Genomic DNA, 26,762 nt, shown 5'->3' on the forward strand with positions numbered 1-26,762 from the left:
GGACAACTATAAAGTTATACGAGGATTTTCAACTGTGCGGAGGGCCGGCCCCCCTTAACCCCCACATTTTTCAAGGGTCAACTGTATTTACAAATCATACATTTGCAAATAATGTATCTGATAAGAGACTTGCATCTGGAAAATATAGAATATAAAATATTGTTGCAGTTGAAAAATAACAACAGAAAAACCAATTTAAAAATGGGCAAACGATTTGAACAGACATTTCTCTAAAAGATACACAAATAGCCAATAAGCAAGAAACATGAAAAGATGCTCAACATCATTTAGTCACCAGAGAAATAGAAATCAAAACCAAAATGATAACAGCTCACACACACCAGGATGGCTGTATCAAAGAAAATAATGAATGTTGGCAAGAATGTGGGCAAACTGAAACTCTCCTGCAATGGCAATGGGATTGTAAAATGGTGCAACTGCTTTGGGAAAACAGTCTGGCAGTTCCTCAACATGCTAAACATTAATCATTAATTTTTAATCTTTCCCTCTTTTTGTAAGTGTATGCATGTAAAGCTATAAATTTCCCTCTAAGCACTGTTTTAGCTGCATCTTACATTTTAATGTGTCATATTTTTCATTGTTGTTCTATTAAAATATTTTCTAATTTCCATTGTGATTTCTTCTTTCATCTGTGAGTTACTTAAAAGTATGTTTCTTTAAAAGGTAATACACTATGACCATGTGAAGCTCATTAAAAAAATACAAGGTCAATTTCATATTAAAAAATCATGCAATGTAGATTTACGAGTGAGTCACGAAGCATTATAGCTTTATTTTAGGCCCAACCAAGATGTCCACTTGATAAAAATACATTAGAGCCCTAAGCCCTAATTCCTCAAATTGTGACCTCATTTGAATAGGGTCTTTACAGAGGTAATCAAGTTAAAATAAGGTCTTTAGGGTGGGCCCTAATTCTGTATGATCAGTGGCCTTATAAAAAGGGGAAAATCTGGACACACACACACACACACACACACACACACACACAGGAGAATGCTGTGTGAAAAATGGAGTTAGTCAGCCACAAGCCACAGCTGGGAGAGAGGTGTGGAACAGACCCTTCCTTAGCTTCCTCAGTCAGGGCATGGCCCTGTCAACACCTTGATTTCAGACTTCTAACTTCCAGAAATGTAAGAGAATACATTTCTGTTATTTAAGAAAAAAGATTTTTTTCAAGCAGTGTGATTTACCACAAAAACAGAATAGAGGATGAAAATAAACAACAGATCATCTCAACAGACACAGAATATTCATTCATTTGACAAAATTCAACACTGCATAGTTAAACTCTCAGAAATCTAACAGAAGGAAACAACTCAAATCTAATAAAGATTATCTACAAAGAAAACTGCAGATATCATACTTAATGGTAAAATAAGATCAGAACTGATAAGGATCTTCTCTATCATTGTTTCTGTGTTAACATCTGGTCAGTGCAGTAAGGCAAACAAAAGATTTGGTCCTAGAGAAAGACAATGTTGCCAGTCCATAGTGGAATAAAACAAACGTCCTTTAAGGACTAAGATATACAGAATCAAGAATATTAATTTTACATTGGATATTCACTTAACATCACCATTACCAGTAGGAATGATGTTAGGATATACTTGCTTTGGTTGGAGAAGGGAAAAAAGCAGCCTCGGAAGACTGGGAACTTATCTAAGGCTCAAAGCTCAGTGTTGTTATAAACTGACTTGATGCTTATAGCTAAATCATGTTGGGCATAAAACGACCTCACCATTCATATTAGACAAGGTCCCTGTGCAACCCAGCATCCCGTAAAATACTAAATATCTCCCTCTCTGACTAAGTGATAGCTACACTTTTTGATCAGTTGCAGCTTTATACTCGCTGTAGTTTGTCCTCCCTATAGATGACAGTTGCTGAGATACACAAGCATAGAACTGCCCCTGCTTTCTGATAGCACCTAATACAGAGTAAGGCTCTACTGCCAACCCCCCCCCCAAAAAAAACCCAACTATACTATAACTGAATCCTTTACCAGGTGTTTTTCTAACATCCTCCTACTGATATGCCTCGCTGTTTCCCCATGGTGCACAATCTCTCTCACTGCAACAAATAATAAACCCAATTGTTCAATTACAGGTGTGTTCTTGGTGTTCCACTGTTCCTCTAGCTGAAAGCCATAAAACTAAGGCCCAGCCTATTTGCTGGAGGCCAATAAAGCCTGAGAACCAACCATGTTGTCACAGTACTTCTAGACTGTGGTATAAAATCTGCATTCATTCTCTTACTTTAAGCCAATTACTTATATTTCTTGGTCTTTCTACGTTTTTAATTTAAATTATGGAGCTGAATGAAACTATTTACAGAAATTACCTTAAAATTGAGAAGAAACGTCAATGCAAAATTATCATAGGCACTATTTTAAGGGTTATTAACTGCAGCTAAATTTTAAACTTCAAATTTTTTCCCACCTACCATCCATTTGAAACTCACACTAACTGAAAAATTTTCTGCAAAGATACAATGCAAATTTTGTAGTCACTTTTCCTTGCTGACTCCAAACATACAAAAGGATTAAATTTACAGTACAAGGAGTATGGTTACCCTTTAAATATTTTCAAATACTGAACTGCAATTCTTTTGGACTTTGACCTCATAACAGCCACATTTCTCAACTATTATGCATAAGTGGCAGTTATTGCCAGTTGCATTAAAAGCAAACATTCCTCTTTCTTTAAAAAAAAGTATATTTTCATAATTTTTAGTAATCCCGTTAAGAACATGAACTCTGCAAACAGAAACATGGATTTGAATTCTAGCTCTCCGATATACTATGTGACAGACGGCAAGTTATGTAGCATTTCAATGTTTAGTTTCAGCCACCTTATAAAGGGAATATCAGTACCTGACACAGAGTTTGTAATAATGATTAAATGAAATTCTATACATTAAGCACCTAGAAGGTAGTAAGCACTCAATAAATGTTATTATCATAATTGTCTATGTATATTCAGAATGGTTTTAGGCATAAACTAGAGAACCTGAAACAAATTTCTCTTAAATACTTCTGGGATTTTGTATATGAATTAGAAAATCCAACACGCAAACATCACGTTCAATGTTAATAGCCACCACCAAGTAACATTTAATAAAAATAAATGTTATCGAAGCAAGCTGGTTTTATTAACAAAACTGCCATTCAATTCAGTACACTAAAGGACTACCTATACAAAGAATTACAGAATAACTACCATCTATACCCACAAGGGTGCACACTACAGCCATTTACAAGATTTTTTATGGGTTCTAAGTATAATGAATAACAGACAAAGCAATAAGGAAGTAGCATGAACAACCGTAGCATGAACAACCAGTTCAAACTAGTTCAGCCATATCTATGCAAACCAATCAGCAGTTAAGTTTTTAAAAATCTATTTTGCATAAGCAATGTATATTTAAGAAAGACACACATTAGAGAAGGGTGTGTTTACCTGAAAACAAGTCTTCATGACTGTATTACCGGAACAAAACATTTCTAAAGATCATTTTAAATACTATCATCTGGAACTGAGACGCCATTCACAAAACTATTTGACGAAAGAAATACTACTTTTTTAGGTGGCAACACTAGAATCATGAAGCTCTCACAAGACTGTAATTTATTTTCACAGGAAAAAGCATTTGTATTTTACAGCAGAAAATGTCTGCCATATCTAGAAGTAAATGTGTAAAACGTGGTGAACTACTTTCTACTGAAAACATTTTTTCATGAGAAAGACAGTAAGAAAAAAGTGTTTTTAGGTCCTTACTCTATATATTCAGATTCAAGAACTCTAGGGAAATACTATCACTATAAAAAAAAAATCTTTTTCTATAGCATTAACAAGGATTTCACCTTTACTTAAGGAATTTATATTTAAATAACCAAGAAGGGTGTGTTACCTGCAAATAAGTCTCTATGGCTTGGAATTTTTTTTTGAAATTTGTGTAAATTATTTTTAAGTAAAGCCCAATGAGCCTCTTCTTCTTTAAGTGAAACCATTATTTTCTTCTCTGCTTCATCCCCCTCCACCCACTCCCTTCACACTCTTCTTTCTAGCAAAGAGATTATAGCTATGAAACAACAAAGGGAAGTATTACCAAAAGCTGCAATGTCTTAGCCTACAATCTGCCTGCTCAAAAAGCTCAAGAATTTAAGTGGCTATTCAAGAGCTGGTCACAAACTCAGCCAATCAGTAGCCAGCATTCTGATTCCTGCCCAGCAACAGGAGACAGACAATAAGGTCAGAAAAACATAGTTAAAACCTGGATTCACAACACTTCAGTGAGGCTCTTTGTCTGATAAAAGTAATCTAGAACATAATTGCAAAGAATTCTAAGTCCATAATATACATTAAATATACCATATAAATAAATTAAAATAAGATAAAAGGTATAAATCTTATTTATTTTCATTTAAAGAATGTTTTCAGAAATATAAATCCATTCCCTACCTGGGGAATGAGTCAAACATGGACAATGCATAACAAGAACATACTTTTCTACACAATGGGTTAGAATCTGCAAAATTCAAATGTAAATTTCTTTTTAAAATTCCATAGTCCTTAATGTTTATAAAACATTTATACTAAAAATCCAGCAAAACCTTAAATCCAAACAACAAGATTATTTTCATACTCACCTACCTCTATTGTTACAGATTTCCAAGTCCAAAAATTAATTGTGTTCTGGACCCTAAAAAGGTTTACTATGGATGATAGCATTATAAAGTGTTTTGTTGTCTACTGCACTGAACTGATTTAGTTTGATTCACCTAATGAAATTAAAATGTAATTCTTGATAACCTGTATTAAGTGTTGTAAGTACAATTACTCCATTCTTTTCTCCTAAACTGCCCTTGGCAGCAGGTTACAAAAAGGTTATGAGCTCTCCTCTTTTGAAGAAATAAAGCAAATGTGTATATTACATAGTAAATACTCATGTAAACTAAAGGGAAATTTTTCCTATATTATATCATTCTACAGTCCTTTAAATGAAAAATTATAAAATAAAAATAGGAAATCTGTCATCAGAATTTTTTCTCAAATTTACTACCTATAAAATTTTCTTAATAATAAACAAGTTTTTTAAATAAACCTCATGTTTTTCTCCTTCGGTTACAGATAAACCCTATAATTTTTCAAACACACCCAAGAGGTAGCTTGCTGCAGCCATACTCTTAGTTTATATAATCTCCTCCCCATAGGAAAAATAAATCAGCAGCTGCTTGAATGCTTCAGTCCTGTGAGAGAACTGAAATTCACTGTCTGATTGGCTCAAAGCCGTAGTTGCCTAAACCAATCAGACATCAGCATCACGTACCTTGCCCGGCAACAAGGGAAGCAGATGAGGGCAAGTGCTCTACCAAGAATCCAAACGGTGTGAAATTAAAGGTGAATGATGAAATTGACACATATTCGTAATATACCCCCAAATTCTTTGCTTCAATAACAGGTCTATGGTCGGGTTTTTCTGAGTAAATAAACATGGATCTATACTACTGCTTTCCAAGAACTGCCTTAACTAACAAAACAATAGTAAGTACCAGGACTGTTGGGTCAAAACGCGCGCACACACATAAACACTATGTTAATTGAAAGTATGGATACTTGATGCCGTGTATTTAAAAATAAAACTTTAGCAAAAATTTGCAAAATGTTAAGCAAAGCTACTTAAGTGGACTTGACACTTCTATCTTTGACACAGTTACTCCAATTAAATTCATGCTGTTAGCTGACATTAGTATAACATTATTCTGAATAATGGGATGCTGAAAATAATTTTTATTCAGGTCTGAGTTTGTCAAATGGCTTAAATAAATATTAGTCAATAGGCTTGACTAATAAAGGCTTACTCCTAAAGAATCACTTTATGCTGAGGATTCCTAGCCTCTGTAGAGGCTCTGCTACTGAGTTCTTTAAGAATCCCATTGTCAGTTGAGAACTGTGTGATTTTTTACTTTGCACTCCTGAATTTTACTTGAGAATTCTGCAATAGTCCTGGCAATAAAACCACAAAGAATAATCAGTGTGTTGCACAGTAAATGTTAATAATCTGCGTACTGTCTACTGCCCAGTAATGAAGACTGGTGAGACTGCTAGTGCGGTGACTCATCCTCTTGATACTTATCTGCTCAAATTTAGTATACAGACGTGCCAAATGTTTCTCTGAAATACTGGATATCTTGTCATCTCTGTCAATAATTATTTTTCTAAAACTGCAGTAAAACAAAATCACTACTTCTGTTAAAAATCCCACAAAGATTTTCATCTTGTTTCCAAACTTCTCTCTCCCAGCCACTCACAAAGCACTGGCAATATTTACTTGAGGATCCAGAGTCCCTTATAGTTCACAATTCATTTCTACTATGCTATGGTTCTTCTCTCACATGCATAAAAACACTGTCGATAGCTGTCCTACCACACTTTAAAAAACATTAATTGGTGAAATCTGTTCCTTACCTAATACTCACAGATTCAGTAAAGTATTGAATGTTCATAATATTTGACACAACAAATAATCCCTTCTGCCTGTCATCAAGCTAATGATATAAAAATATGTAATGGAATATCCCCTAGGAAACAGGGAGTTTGCTTTACCAACAATTCCTTGGACAAAGCAGGAGCAAATCAATATTGGTTATGCACATCAAACCAGAATGGTCACTATAGTCTAACTTGTTGCATTCATTGATACTGATCTTTTGAGAAATTCTAAGGTAGTCTACATGAAAAAATGCAAGAGACCTTAAAATCACTTCTCCAAGTGCATTCTGGGGATCATTCTGTTATATAGGCAAACTCAAATTAATTGACCTGATCCAACAAATGCAATATTAGAACACACTTACCAAATTACACCCCCTTAGAAAATTAGCCAGTTATCCATCAGAGCCCTACCCACTAGCTTATCCCACTCACCACATTCCACCAACAATGAGTAAAGTTACAGAAGGCCATGTATTTTATTTCCTCAGGAATTTAAGAACCACTTGTCCAAAATTTTTCACACTTTACCTGGGTGAATTACAACACCCAGAATGATTTAGGACAAGTTGAAAGATGTAAATCCTTCACATGCCAGGAAATAGCTTTCACTTTTCTTATTGACCTAACCTAAGGAGAAAGAAGGGAGAGCTTACTTTCTGTGTCAGTCAGCTTTCACTAGGTGATAATGCAGTATGAAAAAAAATTTTTTATTGGCTAATAACTAAGATTCTTCTTCATTCTAAGTCATAGGCTGAAGGAGCAGCAACTGTTCCCCCACCCCCTGCAATTCCAGGTCTTGTGGCAGAGAGAAAATCTACAATGACAGAACCATACAGTATACAATGGTTTTAAAGCTTTTTCTTAGACATAGTACGCACTACTTTCACTCACATTCCATTGGCTAAAGCCAAGTTAGACATTAAGAGGGTAGAGAAGAAAAAAGTTCTCATGGGGAAAGACTTCATGTCACATGGCAAAAGGCAGGGATATATAATCTTACCAGAAAAAGAATAACAGTGAACTATATAATCTACCACACCTCAAAAATACATAATTATAAAAGCTTAGCACAACAAAGATTTCTCAACTAACAAAACTGAATCTACTCCATGTTCCAGCATTACCATAACAGTTGTCATAGGATAAATCACCCAAACTCTCTAGATTACATGTCGCTCAATTATAAAACTGAGGTTAGACCAGATGGTTGCTAAGTTTGATTCTAGCTCAAATTTTGTATTATTTTACTAATGTCTAGCTATACTGATGCTCTTTTATAATTAATTTTTCATTATGAAATACAGTGAACATGCAAGATATAAAATCTGATATAATTAACATATGTGTACCCATTATCCAGATAAATTAAAAACAAAGCCCTCTGTATAACACTACCAGATAGCATGCTCCTCCTTCCCCATCCCCAACTCCTTAACACAAAGATAAGCATAATCTTGAATTTGATGTTTATTATTCCCAGGCATACCTTATACTCTTTCTATATTATAAATTCCCCCTTTCATTAATGAAACAACACACCTTAAAGGGATAAAAGGAACTGACATTTATCAAGGGGTAATTATATGTCAGGCCCTAAACCAAGGCATATTCTTTTCCCATTTATTTAAGTGACAAGTTATACAAATTCAACTTTACTTCTGAATTAATACATCAATAACCATGCTGCTATCATTCATTCCATTACACAGATAATAATTAATTTAGCAAGGTCAACAGACTCCCAATTTCAGCATGGAGTTGTCTTCATTGCATATGAACCTTTCTTATGCATTTCATCCTTTAAATTTTGCAACCAGGGAGTGTTCTAGCGTTCAAAATGCTAAGCGATAAACTATACTGTATTTGCCACAATTTTCTTCTCTATCTCTTTGAAAATGGAAGAGTCATTTAATATAATTGCTAAGGCCCATCCACACAGTAAATGAGTTCTGACAGTACACACTCAATTTCACCACCCTGCAGACTGGTTCATATATTAGCTCCAGCAGTATTACCATGAGGTTCTTAAACATTCAAGCATCTTTTTAAAAGTAACTTTTCATTAAGTCATCCAAGCAAACAACAACAGAACTCACTCAACAAACCAGAGAGAGTTTCCTCAATCTGATACAGAGCATCTAAGAAAAACCCACAGCTAACATCACACTTGATAGTGAAAGACAGAAAGCTTTCACCCCAGGATCAAAAACAAGACAAGGTGTCTGCTCTTACCGCTTCTATTTGGCACCGACTAGAGGTTCTAGCCAGGACAATTAGGCAAGAAAACAAAATAAAGGTCATGCACCTTGAAAACAAAAAAGCGAAACTACCTCAACTTGCAGATGATAAAATCCTGTACATAGAAAATCCTAAGGAATCCACTAAAAATTGTATTAGAACCAGTAAATGAGTCTAGAAGGTTGCAAGATAAAAGATCAAGATATTAAAAAAATCTGTTGTTTTTGTATATACTTGCAATGAACAATTTAAGAATGAAATTAAGAAAACAATTCCATTTACAATAGCATCAACAATAAATTTAATAAAAAGTACAAAACTTAATACTCTAAAAAACTACAAAACGTTGAAGAAATTAAAGAACACCTAAATAAACAGAAAGATAACTTAACATCTTGAATCAAAAGTCTTAATATTAACATGTCACTACTCTCGAAACTGATCTACTGATTCAAGGCAAAACCTTGGCTAGGGTTGAGGACTGGGGAAGAAATGAGGAATGGCTGCTAAAGCGTACAGGATTTCTTTATAATGTAACAAAAAATGTTCTAAAATTAATCGTGGTGATGGTTGCACAACTGTGTGAATATTTCAAAAACCACTGAGTTATATACTTTAAACGGGTGAATTGTATGGTATGTGAATTACATCTCAATAAACCTGTTATTTTTTTTAAAATAGCAAAACTAGAGTTGAGTATTTTTTCATTTATTTTTAACCTATGACTTTTACTGAGTCACACTTTCATGATGGACAAAACAACTATACCAAAAGAACTGAGTACCGGTTCCTACTTTAGGGAATTTACATGTCTAGGCCAACAAGTATACGTGTAACTATACTAGTGATAAAAGGCAATATACAGAAAATAACAGCAATCTTGTTCTCCATGTGTTCATCTTAGATAAGCCAATTACTTTTTTTCCCTCTCCTAAATGGGACATAATTCTATGATATGTTTATCTCACAGGATGGTAATAATGGGCATGAGATACTCATATAAGATAAAAGAACAAAACAAATTTTATCAACAAAAACAGTACTGAGCATGGTGCACATGAACACTCCAGGTACATATACGAATAAAGTCTTCTACACATGGAAAATACAATTAACCATCTTTACCAAAAGGACTAGGAAGTCTTAAGTGAAGCAGGAGCATTCCCTTTTATTATAAACTGGCACTATAACCAAAAGGACTTACACGTAATTAATGATAATATTTATAAATGAGGTATACTTACTGAACTTTCTGGAGTTACATAAAGCTTTGTCACATTCTATCAATACTGTATTTATTCAATATGAAGTGTCTTGCCACTGTATTTACCAGTACTTTACATGCATCTTTCTAGAAATAATTATTAGGGGAGGTAATGGGGGAATGGGTGAAACAGGTGAAAGGGATCAAGAGGTACAAACTACAAGTTATAAAATAAATAAGTCACAGAGAAGTAATGTCACAGCACAGAGAATATAGTCAATAATATTGTAATAACTTTGGTGTGCAACATATAATAATACTGAATCATATGTTTTACACCTGAAATATATAAAATTGTAAGTCAACTATACTTCAATTTTTTAAAAAAAGAAATAATTAGTATAAATTGATAAATTGACTGAAATACCTACGTTTAATGAAACACTTTGGCACATCTCATCATGTATTTAGTATAAGATTAATACATTTTAAGTGCCCAAGCTTCGTTGTCAGAAAACATCTTAAAATATGCTGGTATCATTATGACGCACTTCAGAGGTCATTTAACAAAAGAACAAAAAATAAAGTAAGTAACCTGGAATAATATTTATGAGCTACACAGTGTCTGGCATATAGTATACACTTAGTAAATACTGACTTAAAGAATAATAGGCTATATACATACAACTAAAATCAAAAATAATTCTTAAGCGAAAAAACTAAATTATTCTTTATAAAGCAAAGTAGTAATCTAGAATATTTCTGACAGAATTGCAAACTAATATGTGGCATGTTCAAATACAGCAGGTTTATATACAGAGGTCAACCTTCCTTTGAGGAGTCAGAATGCTTATTTACTAACAAAAAGTAACATATGCCTACTTACACAAAATGCTGCCTCTGACAGGGTGCAATACATAGCACCATTAAAATTAATCTAATCTGACATGAGAGACATTTTTCAAGGCTCATAAATCTTGCTTAGATAGTTGATTTTACATTTCAAAAACTAAAATACCATTTTGAAAGAAATCTACTTTTGCTTATTACTACATAATGATGAAAATCCTCTAAAATAATAAACATACCCCAAAGGAAAACCCCTGCAGCCATCTTATCAGTTCTCTCACTGCAACAGAAACTGAAATACAATTTGCATAGTCACTGTGGTTGGCTAAAGAAAGCAGGTTCATGTAACCAATCAGAAAGCTAGAAATTGGGCAATCATAAGGGGAGAAATTTTTAATCTGCCTGGCGACAGCCTAAAAATAGAAACAATATGCTAGTATGAATCCCAGAATAGATGTGACTATAAGAGCAAAACCACCAGCAAAAACACTTTACTTTCTTGGGGAAAAAAGATGCACCTTGCATTTCATCATCTAAAATGTTAAACTTGCAACTTTTTCTTACTAAGTCACAAGTAAAGACAAATGAATGTGAAGCTAAATTAATGGGCCACTTTCAAGTTACATGCCATTATCCATATTATTTTACTTATATACATATGTGTGTGCATGTACATATATATTTAAGTGTTCTTTTTTCAGGAGAAAAATTAAGCACTTTAATCATAGTTCTTACATCTCTAAACCTCTAAAAATCTCTCAAATCTGTAACACCACTGCATTTTTTTCTAACACTTTTCCCCTGCAATCATTTGAGAATCTTACTTAAGGGTAAAAGACTATTTACTGTGTATTAAAAATACAAAGATTAAATAATTTATCAAAGCAGATCTCTAGATACGGTGGGGATTATGCCTTATTTTTGACACAAACTTGTTCCAACATACAGTAGTGTCTTCCACATGGTAGACACTCAATAATTGTTTCCTCAATCAAACTAAAACAATTCCTGTCAGTGAGGAAAACAAACCATCTTATTGCATATGTCAAGTAAAAGTTAAACATGTAAATATATAATCTGTAAAATACTGCTATCTTTGGCTTTTCAATTTTGTCTAATGTGGGATATTAAAGTTGACAACACTTGACTTTTCTTATTCCGTCACCCAAATAAAAGAATGTTTTTCATCATTCTAACTTTCCAACCTAATTATGCTTAGTATGCATGTTTCCTTGTACATAACAGATTTACTTTGGAGAAATTTTAATTCCTAAAGATGGCAAACAATGTGCAGTCTAATGTAATAACTATGAAGATTATGGGCTACTGAGGAATGACCAAATTTAAAAATAAATAAATAAAAGAAAGGAAAGAGAAAAAGAAAGGACAAAAAGCTTTTTAATTTCAAAAATTTAAATTATAGCTGCTGAAATGCAAGGCTGGTTAGACAATCAAACCATATTAAAACAAATGTTATTTATCAAATTTCATGTTCTATACATTTCTTACATCAAACCCTCCATCAGTATGTTTTAGTGATGTGGTAAATTAACTTTAAAAAGTTTTCTTTGGTCAAAAAATGAATTCATATATTTGATACTAGGAAAGTCTTAAGAAGTTCATTATGAAAATTACATGTAAAACACTTATTTTAATAAACCTTAGAAACAATGTCTCTAAAACATATAAGAATGCAGAACAGTTTTAAGTAACAAAAAGAGCTCCTGTGAAGGATGAAGAAACATCAAATGAGCAATCTATTGAGTAGCATATCCTTTTAATCTAGACATTTAAGGATAGCTAGATTTTAAAATTAAGTTTAACCATGCCTTTAAAAACATAAATACTATTATTTTAAACATTGGTCTGAAGGAAAAGTAACAGCTTATTGTCTTCACTTTTCTTAATGTTGTATTCACGTGACTTGGATATACAGATCTAACTACAACTGTATTCGCATCTTTAAGATAACTTAAGTATTATATGTACATAGATCTTGTTTACTTATCTGAACAAATAAACTATGATCCTCATCACAAAGGAAAGCAGTATGAATTAACCTATGAGTTACAATTAGTGGGGGAGAATATAACAAATGGGTCAAAATTTGATAACAAGGCACAAAAAGTGGGAAAAAGTATTTTATAATTCCAGATATGTAAGTCAAATATCCCTTTAGATATACATCTCAGCACTTCATATTTTCTTAGGTATTATTTAAAGCAGTTATAATACTTTTTAGTTTTACTTATACTAGCCAGTTTCATTTCAAGAGAACAGAAAAAGCATGAGGTTTGCAGAATATTATTCAAAGTAAACATTTTATCACACACCAACAGGAATTTTGGGGGGATTGAATAATCAATGGCATCTTAGTGTTAAAAATTAGTACAGCGGGCCTCCCTGGTGGCGCAGTGGTTGAGAGTCCGCCTGCCGATGCAGGGGATACGGGTTCGTGCCCCGGTCTGGGAGGATCCCATATGCCGCGGAGCGGCTGGGCCCGTGAGCCATGGCCGCTGGGCCTGCGCATCCGGAGCCTGTGCTCCGCAACGGGAGAGGCCACAACAGTGAGAGGCCCGCATACCGCAAAAAGAAAAAAAAAAAAAAAAATTAGTACAGCAACTAAAATGCCCTGGACAAGTTTAGATACGTTCCAGAAACATCACCCTCCATCTCTCCATTCTCTTCCCCATCTGTAGACCCTCCCCTCCAACAGCCCACAGGAATTTAAAATGTCAGCTGAGAACCAGATGTTCTTGTGGCCCTAGCCTATGGGTACAGAAGTCTAACTTTAATAACAAATATAAGTAAACTAAAAGAAGAAACCTAATCTTCTTTCATATCCCAGAGGAAATTCAAATTCTTCTTTGTACCTATAATTTTTCTCTTCTGTAGCAAAGCAATATTGCTAGTATGTTATCCCTTTGCAGTTCTAACTAAAATTCTATTTACCACAACTTTTTGAGCTGATCTTATCTGCAAATCCGTATCTTTCTTCAGTTAGAATTTAAGAAAAAAAAAAGTTATGCTTTTGATAACAAGATCTCTCCTGGGCATACATCTCAGAATGGACCAGCACCCCTCCCGGGAGCAAAAAAAGAAAAATTACGTTCCCAGTCTGAAATCTTTCTGGCAAACAATGCATGAGAATATAATCTACTTGCTTCAGGCAAATGTTCCTAAAAAGCTGAGTTAATACAGGTTGGGCTATCAGAAGCTACTATCAAAAGTTTGTGATGTATTTTAAGAAAATACAGAGTTCCTTTACCCAAAACCAAGGACTATCACTGTTTCCTCTTTCAGAACCTAAAAAAATCTGCAGATCTGACCAAAAAACACTATACTTTGGAAACTCTCTTAGCCTCTCTCCTCTTAACCATCAGACCAAATGAGCTGATGTTTTCCACACATTCTATGAACATACAATTGATAACCACAAGCATACTGAGATCTCATGTTCTTCTACTCTCATCTAAATCTGTTCATATTAGTTGTGCTTGTTACTGAATTCAGTTGTATGTTTCTAATTTAAATTACAGAATACAATTACACTTCATATAAACTGATGAAACATAAATGCAAAAACAAAAAAAAAGCTGTTAGATCTGTTATCAGTAAGAGAATAATGCAGAAAAAACACAGATTGGAGATATTTGGGTTAGGCAAATCATTTAAAATCTTTAGGTCTAAAGTTTTCCACCTGGAATAAATGGAAAACAAATTAGAAGACCTGAGAGAATACTTATATTTTGATTCTTAAATAAAATTTTAATAAATTCAACTCTAAAATCCACTGCTCTACTGAAAAATGGCTAAGATAGCTTGGTGTATTCATGCATTTATCAAATGTCTACATGGTCACTATTATAGGACAATTTTTAAGACACTAAAGAAACAATGTGATTAAAAGTATTAAAAATATAGCCAAAATTTAAGTGTTACAACATGTAGATTTTAACATAAATGTGGGAAAAAAATATAGGCAGTAATACTATGTGTGGTAATCTTTCCACATGAATGACCATGAAACTTAGGAGAAGTACTCTATTTTCCATTAACTGCCATCTCTCCAACATAGACTATTTAATCCTAATAATCAAAAAAAGGCTTTCAGATGTGTGATTACAAATAAGACCCCTACAGAGCCCTTACTGTCTTCCTGATAGGGTTAGTACACCCAAGTTTTATGAGCCAGGTTTCTAAAAACTGACTCTGCATAAAGAATAACTCAAATTTAAATGGGAGGGAAAAAAAGAGTATGCCTTTCTTACCAATCTCAATTTCAATTGCACTTCTGCTCATAACCCTATTTATAATTCAGTTAGTTACATCCACAAGACTTCACAAGTAGTTGCTAAGAAACAGTAACATGCTGAGTTCAGGGCTACTGGAAATCTGGCTGTCTGCCACATTAAAATATTTAGCTGAGCCTAGAGCCCCCAGAATTTAAAAAAGAAGAAAGGAAAGAAAGGGAAAGAAAAGGGGATGGGGGATAAAAAAAAAAAAAAGCCCAAAGAAATACAATGATAAATGCAATATGCCACCAAGCTCTTTTCAAGGGTTCACAAATTCAGAATCAAAGACCTTATTTTGGTATTTCCAAATATTTGTTATATTTCTCTAGGAAATTTTTTATCATCTTTTAAATGTTAGAATAAAGAGTCTGAAGCTATTCTACTGGAGAACAGAAGACATGTGATTAGCCACGTCACTGTTAATGGCATAACAACTGACTCAATAATATACTGTGCAAAGAATAGCCCCAGTCTGTAGGAAAATGACTGGGACTTCCTACGCTAGATCTTGAAGGCCCAGAGACAAAAAACTATACATTCTCATCAAAGTACTCTATCCCTGTAGGCCTGGTAAAATACTAAATTAGAAATTTTCTACCCCAAACTGCACTGTTTATCCATTTTAAACACCTCTAATAATTAAAAAATTAAGCATATTCAGAAATGTATTAACAACCTAAAAATTAACTGTCATTTTTCAACAGAACCTGAAAAGGTATTGAATATGTTTCAAGACTCATTTACTGATAAAAATGAAAATTAAGAACATAAAGATTGCTCCTTTAGCTGATAGTGGCTACTTCAAACCAACAGGAAACTTCACATTTAGTAGTAAAACACCATAGGCATTTCCACTAAAGGCAAAAACAAAAGTGTAATACTATATTCACACATTTATTGTTCTAGAAATCCTGACCAAAGCAGTAAGAGCTCAAACAAAAAACATATAAAGAAGAAAACATTTAATTCAGGACAGCAAGAAAAAAAAGGTATCTAGAAACATTAGCATATAAGAAAAAGACTCACGAAGCTATGAAAATACGTGAAATATTAGAACTATGTTGGGTATATGACTCAATGTAGAAAAATATCAAAGGCACAGAAAAGTACTACAAGTAACCACATGTTTTGAGAAATACGTGAAAGATAAAAAAACATAGTGGGGTTGCACTCCAGCCCTTCCCAGCTGGACCTTCCTTCCCTCCTCCGCTCGCCCTGTCTTCTGTGAGTGCTGATCTGCTGATCTTCAGATCTTCAGATCTTCCATGCACACCGGACGCTGCACTCAGTCAGGGTGCCTCGCACGTGCTGGCGGGCAGCAGGCAGCCAGCTCCGGGCTGCACCACCGAACAGGCGGGGCTCGCGGCCCAGGGTTGGGAGGCGGACCTACTGCGCAGCCGCAGTGGCAGAGGAGCTGCTCCCAGTTTAAAAAAAAAAAAAAGCATAGTGATATAGAATTAGTTCCCAGAATTAAAAAGAACATCTATTAGTGAATAAAAAGGACAAAAAATTCAAAAGAAAAGTAAAAAAAGAATCAAACAAGTAACTCATTAAAAAAAAGTTAGAAAAAATGTTCAACTTCAAAATAATCAGGGAAAGACAAAACAAAGAGAAAATACATTTTTTTTTTTACATCAGATTGGCAACTACTTATTGTTAGCAATAATGTACAGCAATGAGTAGCATCATACACTGCTGGTAGAAGACTTCACTGTCATAACTATTTTCAGGGGCAAATAAGCAGGAACTGTGCATCACTTTGACACACCAAAGACACTTTGAGATGTATCTTAAATACATGAATGTTTTAAAAAGGTAATGTATCAGGATACCTACTTCTGCACTGTACTAGCAAACAATCAAATTTAACAGCCATCGCTAATAGTTAAAAAAAAAAAAAACTTCAGCATCCACAGTAAAGAATAAAGAACGTTAAGAAAAGTAAAGAATGTGGTAGATCTCTTTTAAAGGCATGAATATTAAGTGTACAAGCAGCTACAGAATTCACAGTACTTAACAGTACAAACACTGAAGCCAGACATACCTCTGAATACTGGTATGATCACTTCCTTGTTAAGTTACCTGTCCAAGATACTTATTCTCTCCTTGCCTCAGTACCCTCATCTACGAAATTGAGACTATTATAATGCCTGTCCTCATAAAAATGTTATGGGGATTAAATGAGAACGTAAGTAGAAAGTTCTCAGACATATAAGTAGTCAGTAAGTGTTTCCAGTTTTTATGCAATTATGTTTTAAAATGCAAAATAATATATTTCTAAACATTTATATATCTCAATATATAATCTCTGAAATATCTCAAGTGATATTTCAAAGTCTGGAAGGATAAATGCCAAACTAGTTACAGCAGTTGACTTAGGGAGAAGACAGTAAAATATATAGACTTTCACTTAGACTTGCTATATCAGTTTCAATTTTAAAATGAAAACACATTCATGTGATTTTTATCTTAACAGTTAAGGTCATTCCACTTCCCCCAATCTCTTTCATGCTAATGCTAAACCAGGGCAGCAGTGACATTTATGAATGTGGAAAGGGTAGTGACCCACACAAACACTAAGCTCCAGAAGAGACAGGGAAGGAAGGCTACCATTCAAAACACAAATTCCCAGCATATGCCATGAGCAGCAAGTACCACCTCCTTCACAATCACTCGAGTCAGCATCTACCCAACATAAAATAGGAAAACTCAAACACAAAAATGAGTAAAATCAATTGAAAATTTGGGGTGGGGGGTGGGTAGGGATTATACAAAGGAAAACAGAAAGAAAGGAGGCATAGGGGATATACCCAGAAGCAACAACTTTCACCAAAGAGGAGTTATAGAAAAAAAGAACTGAGAAAAAAAGGAGAGAAGAAAAAAATTCACAGACCCCGCCCCCAAAAAAGTTTTCCATAGAAAAGGCCTACTAATTACCAAAACGGACTAAATTAAAATAAGAAAAAAAAAAGTTTTTAACACTTAGACATACTGTGTTAAGATTTCAGAAAACCAATATGAGTAAATACTAATATCTTAGAGAGAGTTTTTTAAAAACTCATTTTTAACTACAAAGGAATAAGAATTAAACTGACATCAGACTTGTCATCAGCAATACTGAATGCTAAAATAAACCACAATATCCTCAAAGTTCAGGGGAAAAGTTATTTTTAGCCTAGAATCCTATTGCCAGAAAATCAACAAGGATAGAAAAACTAAAGGTATTACTTCTGAGCAAAGACTAAGGAAACAGATTATTGCTAACATAATTATATAAAGATATACTACAGACACAAGACAGCAAAAGGCCCTAGGAAGAAACTCAGATAAGGGAAACAGCAATGCTCCATAAAACAAGTAAAACTCATGGGCAGACTGAAATAACTGAGGACCCACCATCTTTAAAACAAATATTCTGGAATCAAAATCCAAGATAATTACAAAATGGGAGTTAATGGACTTAGAGATTGTGGAATATGGCACAAAAATAAAAAAAAAACTATCATCTAAAAATAACTTAGGTTTCAAGCTGGGTAAAATATAAATATCATCAAATATGTGCTATAAAAAAGAGACATACCTTAAAATAGCATAAAAGGTTGAGAACTAAGAAGTGAAAAATGATACATGAGGCAAATGCTAACCAAAAATACAAAAAAAAAAAGTTAAGTATACATATAAAGCCTATATGTAACATATTAAAAAAAAATTCAAATTGAAAATCAAGTAATGGGACAAAAAAGATATTTCTAATTAATAAACGGTACAATCCACTAGAAACATTATCTTTGATGTATCTAAATAATATCGCTTCAAATCACATAAAGAAAAAACACGTTTTTAAAAATTCAGGAAAAGACTAATAAATCCACAGACACATCTTTTTCTAAAATCTACAGATAAAAACAAAAGTAATATAAAAAAATGCATTTCTCAATTAACATGCTAGAAAAACAGAAAAATAAATAGAATTGTATATCCAAAAAACCCAGAATACGAATTTTTTATGAACAAAACCAACATACATTAATATTGACTGTGCATGTGGTGACAAGGAAATCATAAATTCCAAGACCACCCTCCCCAAAAAATTCCCACAAGGCCACATTCTCTGGCCATAACATAATACATTTAGATAAACAATAATGAAATGAGAGGGAAAGTTATCTCCTTATAAATTAAAAAAGAAAACGAAGAAAAACAAAACAACTTTGGATTAAGGAGGAAATCAGTGGTAAAAATAATAAAAACGACAAAGTATTAACAAAATACAACCCAGGGAATTCAACTAAAATGATACTCTGGAGAAAACCTTAAATGCATGTATTAATAAAAAAGCACAAATTCAAAAATGCTTGTAAAAGTTATAAACCCAAAGCAAGTAATTACAATAAAAATGGAAAATTATCATGGGAAACTCAATAAAACAGCAAGCAATCAATGAAACCAAAATCCAGTTCTTTGAAAAGACTACTAAAAGGGGAAAAATATAGCAAGGAGAATCTAAAGAAAGCATAATAAACAATACTAGAAATCATGAAGAAAATATAACTACAAATATAAGGTAATACTCTTGGTTCAAATATTTAAGTATATTAAATGTTATCAATGGAATACATGAAAAAGACTGAGGGATTTTAACTTACCGCAAACTCAGTAAAATTCAACAGTGGGAGGTGGCTGCCAAAAATGTCAATGCAAAGTTAAACTGCAGAACAGAAGTACACAGTCAGAGGAAAGGGACATTTTTTAGTAATACATTTACTTATGAGCATCACAGATAAAGAGAGACTTTTAAGAACAGCAGGATAAACAAGAGGATGACCAGGCTAAAGAAGGACCTAGAACAATGTAGTGCATGAGGAAACATTGGAAAACAGAGGATATTTAGCCTAGAAAACACAAGGGAATTTTAATGGCTTTTTTAAAATAGTGCAGATCTGTCATGTAAAAAAGATAGATACACAGAGAAAAAGATAAACACAAGGTAGAGGGCAGGAACAAAACAATGTTAGGCCAATTTTGTCTCAAAATCTGCAAATGTTAATTTTTTTCAGATGTCCAACCAAAGAAGGAACTGCCTTAAGAAATTAGAGCCTCTCTCTTCTGTCATTAGAAAGATTGACGCAGAAACTAGATAATTACCTGTCAGAAATACCAAACAGTAGACACCCATGCAAAGTGTGATGTTAGAACTACCAGATCACTTAGGTCCATTTCACTTTGAAGATTTCATAAGTCTACACTGCTTGCTAAATAAAGTTTGTTGCCTAAGAGGAACACAAAAACTAAAAATTCAAATTTTATCCCCCAGATTTTTGGATCACGCACACTCAACCTCAGCAGTCTCAAAGATTACACATCTTTATGCTCATGCCCGTTATTTTTTTGTCTTACCTGCTTCCTTTTAGGTTTATTTCGCTATAGACGGAATACTCCTCTGTCTTACTTTCCATCATCTTTCTCTTCCATGACCCCCAACTCTAATACCAATCGATAAATTCCTCTGTTTTTTGGTCTAACAACTCCTTGCCTCTTTACCTATATATACAAACCAGTCAGTCTATTTCCACCGTCTTCCCAGCCCAATATTCTCCAAAACAATGGCTCAAGAAAAGTCTGAAAATATTTCCCAACCATGCTCTCCACACCAGGAGAACACATCCAACCTCATTCTTCCATCCAACCTCAAGCACATTAATCAAAATTGATATATTTCTACTATCAGCATTTCTCCAATCCTAGTGAATTTGTTTACTTAGAGGAAATACACCCACAAACATACATTTTTATACTTCAACAGAACATACATTAAAACAATCATTTTAAAAATCCCAAGCAATATTGTCAAAAGGCAACAGGAAATAGTTCATGTCCCTGAAACATGAGTGTGCCTTCTATCGCAGCTGGCCTCTAGTTTTTTTTAAGTACTCAACTACACAGTAGTAACAAATGACGAGCTACCTTTCAGAATCTAGAGAACTGAAGTCCCACCTAAAACTAACACTTTCAGTTCGCAGAAAGAACCTGCTATTTAACTCCCAGAGAAGAAGGCAAAGGCAGAGAACTGCCTAATCTAATTCATTTCCTCCACTTCTCTAAACTAGCCTCTCTAAACTACCACTAGAGTGGTAGCCTCTAAACTACCATCCTTCATTTCATCCAACTTCCTCACCTCCCCACTCTCATCCCCCTAAAATTATTATTAGATCAATCAGTAATATTTTATCATTGGCCATACTGATATCAGTATGCATTTCTTTATAAACATAAATCTTCATATCTTTACAGTATTGATTATATATTCTTTATTTTATATAGTTCTTTATTTTTATTTCAATGAGATTTTTTTGTATGCAATTTTTCAGACATACAAAAAAAGAATATAACAAATGCCTGTGTATCTTTCACCTACCTTAAGAAATAAAATATTAGATTCAATGGAATTTCTAATTAATACACTCATGTTAGTTTTAAATTCTTAAATTCACTTTGTAAAATGGTGATACATTTAAATATGTGGAAATGGAAATGATGAGGGTGGTAGGGAAAACTTGACCATGTTTTATATATATATATATATATATATATATATGTATAAATATACATTATCTAATGTATGCCAATGAGCCCCTTGTAAAAACATAAGCATTCTGATTTTGATGAAGTCAAAGGGGTACATTTAAACTAAAACTTTACAGTTTAGTAAGGTTACAAAATGTCATCGCTCCGTATGTACCAGTTGGTGTCACTACAACGGAGAACACAGTAACAAGAGTATAATGAAGAGAGACCTAAAACTGATTTCTATGTAATGTGAATATATTGTATGCATGAGTAATGTTCACATGACACCCACTGTTAATTTCAATTCGAACCTGAGGAAAATTAGAGAAGGTGAAAAGAATATTTTTTAAACAATCAAATCCAAATATGACATTCAGAATCACCTGAAAATTAACATTAAACAATCTAGTAATCCTGGTATTACTAAAACTAAAACAAACAAAGAAAAACTTCCCAAAGGTGAGAGACAGATGTAAGGCCTGAGGAGGGAGGGGAGGCAGAAGGGTTATCACAGAAAAAGGACCTGAATCTCTTACCTGTGGGCAGCTTGATACTGTGAAAAAGACTTCCTCTTCTGTTAATCACTGCTACTCAGTTCATCTGTATAAGCATTAAAAGCTAATGCAGATTTCTAGATCAGCCTTTTTGAGCCTGAATTCCTCGTTTGGTACATATTCATTTAAAAAAATAATAATAACAGGAATACAGTAGATTGGCTACATATTAAAATTCCTTTCAAACAGTGGTTCACATCTGTTGTGTAGTTTGTGCAGCAAACATCCCATCAGCCACAAAAGCCAGAAGACATCAGACAGCATGTCAATGAAGCTCACAGAACACTCAACATACATCTTCCAAAGGACTGTTGCAAGTGAAGATGCCTAGAATCAGAATTCTTTTGTATGGCTTTCTATGCTGCCAACTATTAGGTCTGCAGCAACTGTGTGCAGTTAGGTACCTCCCACATATTACCCAATAGTATCAATAGGCATGAATCTATAAAAGCAGAATAGAAACTTAAAAGGCTTATAGCTTCTTACTATTCCACATATTCACTGGCAATTGTTCAGGTCTCAGTATTCCTATTCTAATGCATCAACTCTGTTCTTTCAGTCCAAAAGGCTGCATTCTTATACATTCCAAACAGAAAATCCATGACACATATTATTTGCTGCCCTGGTACAGCCAGACTGCAGTTACAGCTAGCTGGCGCCAGAAAGAACAATTTACATAAAGCAGTCCTCATTTCATGACCAAACTAAAGAAGAATACTGCTGAGTAAACCCTCCCCCCATTCGTTCCCCTGACTGGTTCTAGAATATATCTAGTTATCTATTTACTAATATGATTAAAATCCAGGTAATAAGAAAAAATCAACTTGTAGTTCTTATATAACTGAAATCCCACCTCCACCCCACCAAAAATATTTTTAACCCCCAGAGATATTCAAAAGCCTTAGTTTATTTGTGGCATGGGCCAATATAATTACATAAATCCAATGACCGCTATTTTTAACAATCATTAAAAATATAAACTATAATTCATATTAGCTAAAAGCTGTCCTCATTCTACTCTACAGCTGCCTTTCAAATTTAACTAATCACTTAAATAGTAAATGATCATTAAATAGATGTGTTCTTAGAACCAAATTGCTTTATGTTTCACCAAACATAACAAGACAATACATCTTCAGGTATCACTTTGTGATGTTTAAATAATTCAACATATTTACCACTAGTTAATACTACTAAAGCATGCACTGAATATCAGAACTCAGGCATGTTATATTACAAATATCTACACAAGAACATATTTTGTGTGGCATATTCTTTTTTGAACCTAAATCATTTGTGTATTGTTTTAACTGGCCAGATCTGACTGGGCAAGAGTTGAATCATTATCTATGAAAGTCCTCTGTTTAAAATTTTTTTTATAGTTACTTTATGACCTACTAATAAATAGTTCTATACCTCCACTTCTATATTTCCACTACTTTATTGAGTTTAAATATATTAAATTTCACTTTCAAGTAATAAATGCAAAACTAGTTTAGTGCCACATCTAAAATGGTAATAAAATGAAAAGTATTTAATACGCTAACTAGGGGTTATCCAAAATATGTTCCTTATTTTTTAATTTTATTTTCAGCTGTCTTAAAACATAGGTCTTAAATTATCCCTATTACACAATAAGGATAATAAGGCCCTAAACAGGGGAATGATAAAGTTACATATCAACAGGAATTGGCAGACTTCTAATATGTGGATAATCCTAAATGTTACCCACATTATCTTTGATAAGCAGTAGTAGATTTCCTCAAACAACTATACTCTCTTCTTAGGATCTGTGCCCCACCAACAGCAGATGACGGGACAGAGATGAATGCATAATAAGATGGTGTAACTTCATATAGTAGACCCTGTATAAGCAACACTTTGTGGGAGGAAAGGTCTTATACCGAAACAACAATTGATCATAAAATCTCAGAGTTGGAAATCACCTAAGTATTGTATTCCTTCCATTTTTAATTTTGCTTCCTTCTTCTCTCTTTCTACTTCATACACTATTTGAATAAAAGTACTTTAAAAGCAAAGGACCTAAAATCCTTTAGTCCATCAGAAAATATGTTAATAACAAGTATTTAGATACTGTTTTTGAAAGTCAAATAAGTTACACAATCCCCTCACAATGAATTAATCATAAGAAGCTCAAATTCTCTACAGCCTGCTTAAGTGCCAACAATGGAAGTTACCAACTAGCTGAGTGTTTCTCAAACTAACAATGGTAAAGACCCAATGTTTTATTTCCAATCCATTACATACCAATATTCTTGTAAAATACAATGAAAATGAATTATTTGGGAAAAAAGGCATATAAATTAAGCCTTTTTCTTATTTGATCTGATATAAATCTAGACACTTTTTTTTTTCTAGACACTCTTAATTTCAGTTATCTAATGGAGAACCAGGAACAGATGAACTGATGAGAACTGACCTTGAACTGATCCACAGAACACATTCAGAATAGGGCTCACCTAGGCACTACTTATCCCATCCTACCCCCGGCATTCTCAATCTCTCAGCATTTTAAGCATCTCGTATTTACTTCTCTCTTCCTTTTTTCCCTGCCCCAATGTAAATTCCTTGAGGGCAAGGGATATTGTGTGCCTGCCATCAAAACAGTGCCTGGCAAATAACAGGGGCATAATAAATATTTGTTAAATTTGTTGAATCAATTGATCAATTCACAGTCCATTTTTGTTCTCACTCTATCATGCTGCCCTAGCACAAATAAGAATTCTTGTTTTGTCCCCTTTAGGTTCTTTAAAGTCTTCAATTTGAGATTTAAACACCTTGCTCTCGGGCATTTTTACTGTATTATCAGCCAGGTCCCTAACAATCCCCTCTCCCCTAAAGATCCTTTTCTAAAGTATCCAGTACCCCAGATTTCCCCCCAATTTCATAATGATTGAAAAAAGAAACAGAGATAAAAAAAAATCTGTGCTGGAGGAAACCTTGTGAGGAAAAAATAACCAATCTTACTCACACTTAATTTGTATCACACATACACTAGGTACTTTGTTATGCCCATTTAAATCCCAGTATCAACTCTGTATGGTACTTTATCCCCATTTTAAAGATAAGAAAACTAAAGTTCTGAAAATAAGCAACTAGCCTCATCCCATAAAAAATAATGCATAAGACCTATTGAGCACTTACTATAAATAGCCATTATACTTTGAGCACTATTATACACTTTTCATATAAACTTCTAACTAGTGAGTGGAAGAACATGAATTCACCTTGACTCCAAAGTTTGTCTTCTTCCCTGTAGTCTAACCACCTCCCTTGTTTAATGGTCACAGAATGGCATTAAGAGCTTAAATCATTTATCCAAACTATACAACCACTCACTAGCAGCACCAGAATTATCATTTCCTGACTTCTATACTAATACTTTCCACTTTGCATGCCATGATACTTGTATATCAGCAAAAGAAACACCAGTCAGATGACTCCACTGGGCAGCAGTGCCTGGTTTACTTCAGCAGGGAAGGTAGAAGCCCTCAGGAAGATGCAGAAGCAACTCTTTTCTCTGGTGTTAAACTCCCTCCTTCATTAAACTCAAAGATTCATTGAGTCAATAAGCACTATTTTCATCATTTCCATATTCACACATTAATGTCCAATAACAGACTGTTACAAATTACTAATGAGAACACTTAGTCAAAGTTCTAACCTGAGCAATTTATTAGAAATCCCTTCTTTGAATAAACTTTAAGCTTTCTCCCAAATCACTTTCTCTTTTGGGAGTGTAAGAAGTGGAAAACAGGGAAGCCCATCAGTGTTTCCTGTGCAAGTTAACTGGTTTTTCAATCTTCGCTAAAGCTTTCTCTCTAATTTGAAAGCCATTTTCCAAAAATGAGTAAATTTCTTTTAGCACTTCCCTAGAGTTACCTATGTCATGGTATTACATGAATGCTAAGAAGCTGGCTTTTACTCTGGAAAATGTGGAATTCAAATTTAAATCAGATCATTATTATACACCGCCAACATTTCACGGATCATCAAGGTAGTCTTCACATAGTTGAGATGGTCAATGTTTTGAAACAGAAGTGAAATTTTAACAAAACTAACAGTCTCTGAAATTATCTAGTCTAGTGCAGTTAAGAACACTTTCTTTTAGGAACTTACTCATTTTAAGTGCTAAAATTTCTTAGCTCAATCAATTTAGGCAAAAATCTTTTATAAAGTTCATTTCATTTACCTGTTCAGGAAACTGCACATCTTGAATATAATTTAACATTTTTTTATTCAATGTCATCATTAAGAACATCAAGTCAATAAATAGTGATGTCTTTAATAGTTATAACGTGTAAAGAAAAGAGAATTTATTATCACATTAAAAGACCTCAAGGAACTTGTATGTTTCTAGTTTGTATTTTTTTAATCGCCTCACTTTCAACCAATTGTCAGTTTTTCCTGATGTCACTGGATCTCCTTCAGTCAGCCACCAATGGTACTCTAATATAAAAATCAGGACAAGAAAAACGTTAGCAATGTGCCATATCTTCTAAAGAGTAAGCTGACTTTA

At 33.7% G+C, this 26,762-nt stretch overlaps 1 protein-coding gene across 2 annotated transcripts in view; it reads right to left on the reverse strand.

Moving 5' to 3' along the window:
* Positions 1–26,762, reverse strand: part of ATF7IP (activating transcription factor 7 interacting protein) — a 114,747-nt gene that overhangs the window by 65,813 nt on the left and 22,172 nt on the right. The window lies entirely within an intron of this gene.

Source organism: Mesoplodon mirus (assembly GCF_964341445.2).
Source record: "Mesoplodon mirus genome assembly, chromosome: 11".
In the NCBI taxonomy this organism is placed as follows: domain Eukaryota; kingdom Metazoa; phylum Chordata; class Mammalia; order Artiodactyla; family Ziphiidae; genus Mesoplodon; species Mesoplodon mirus.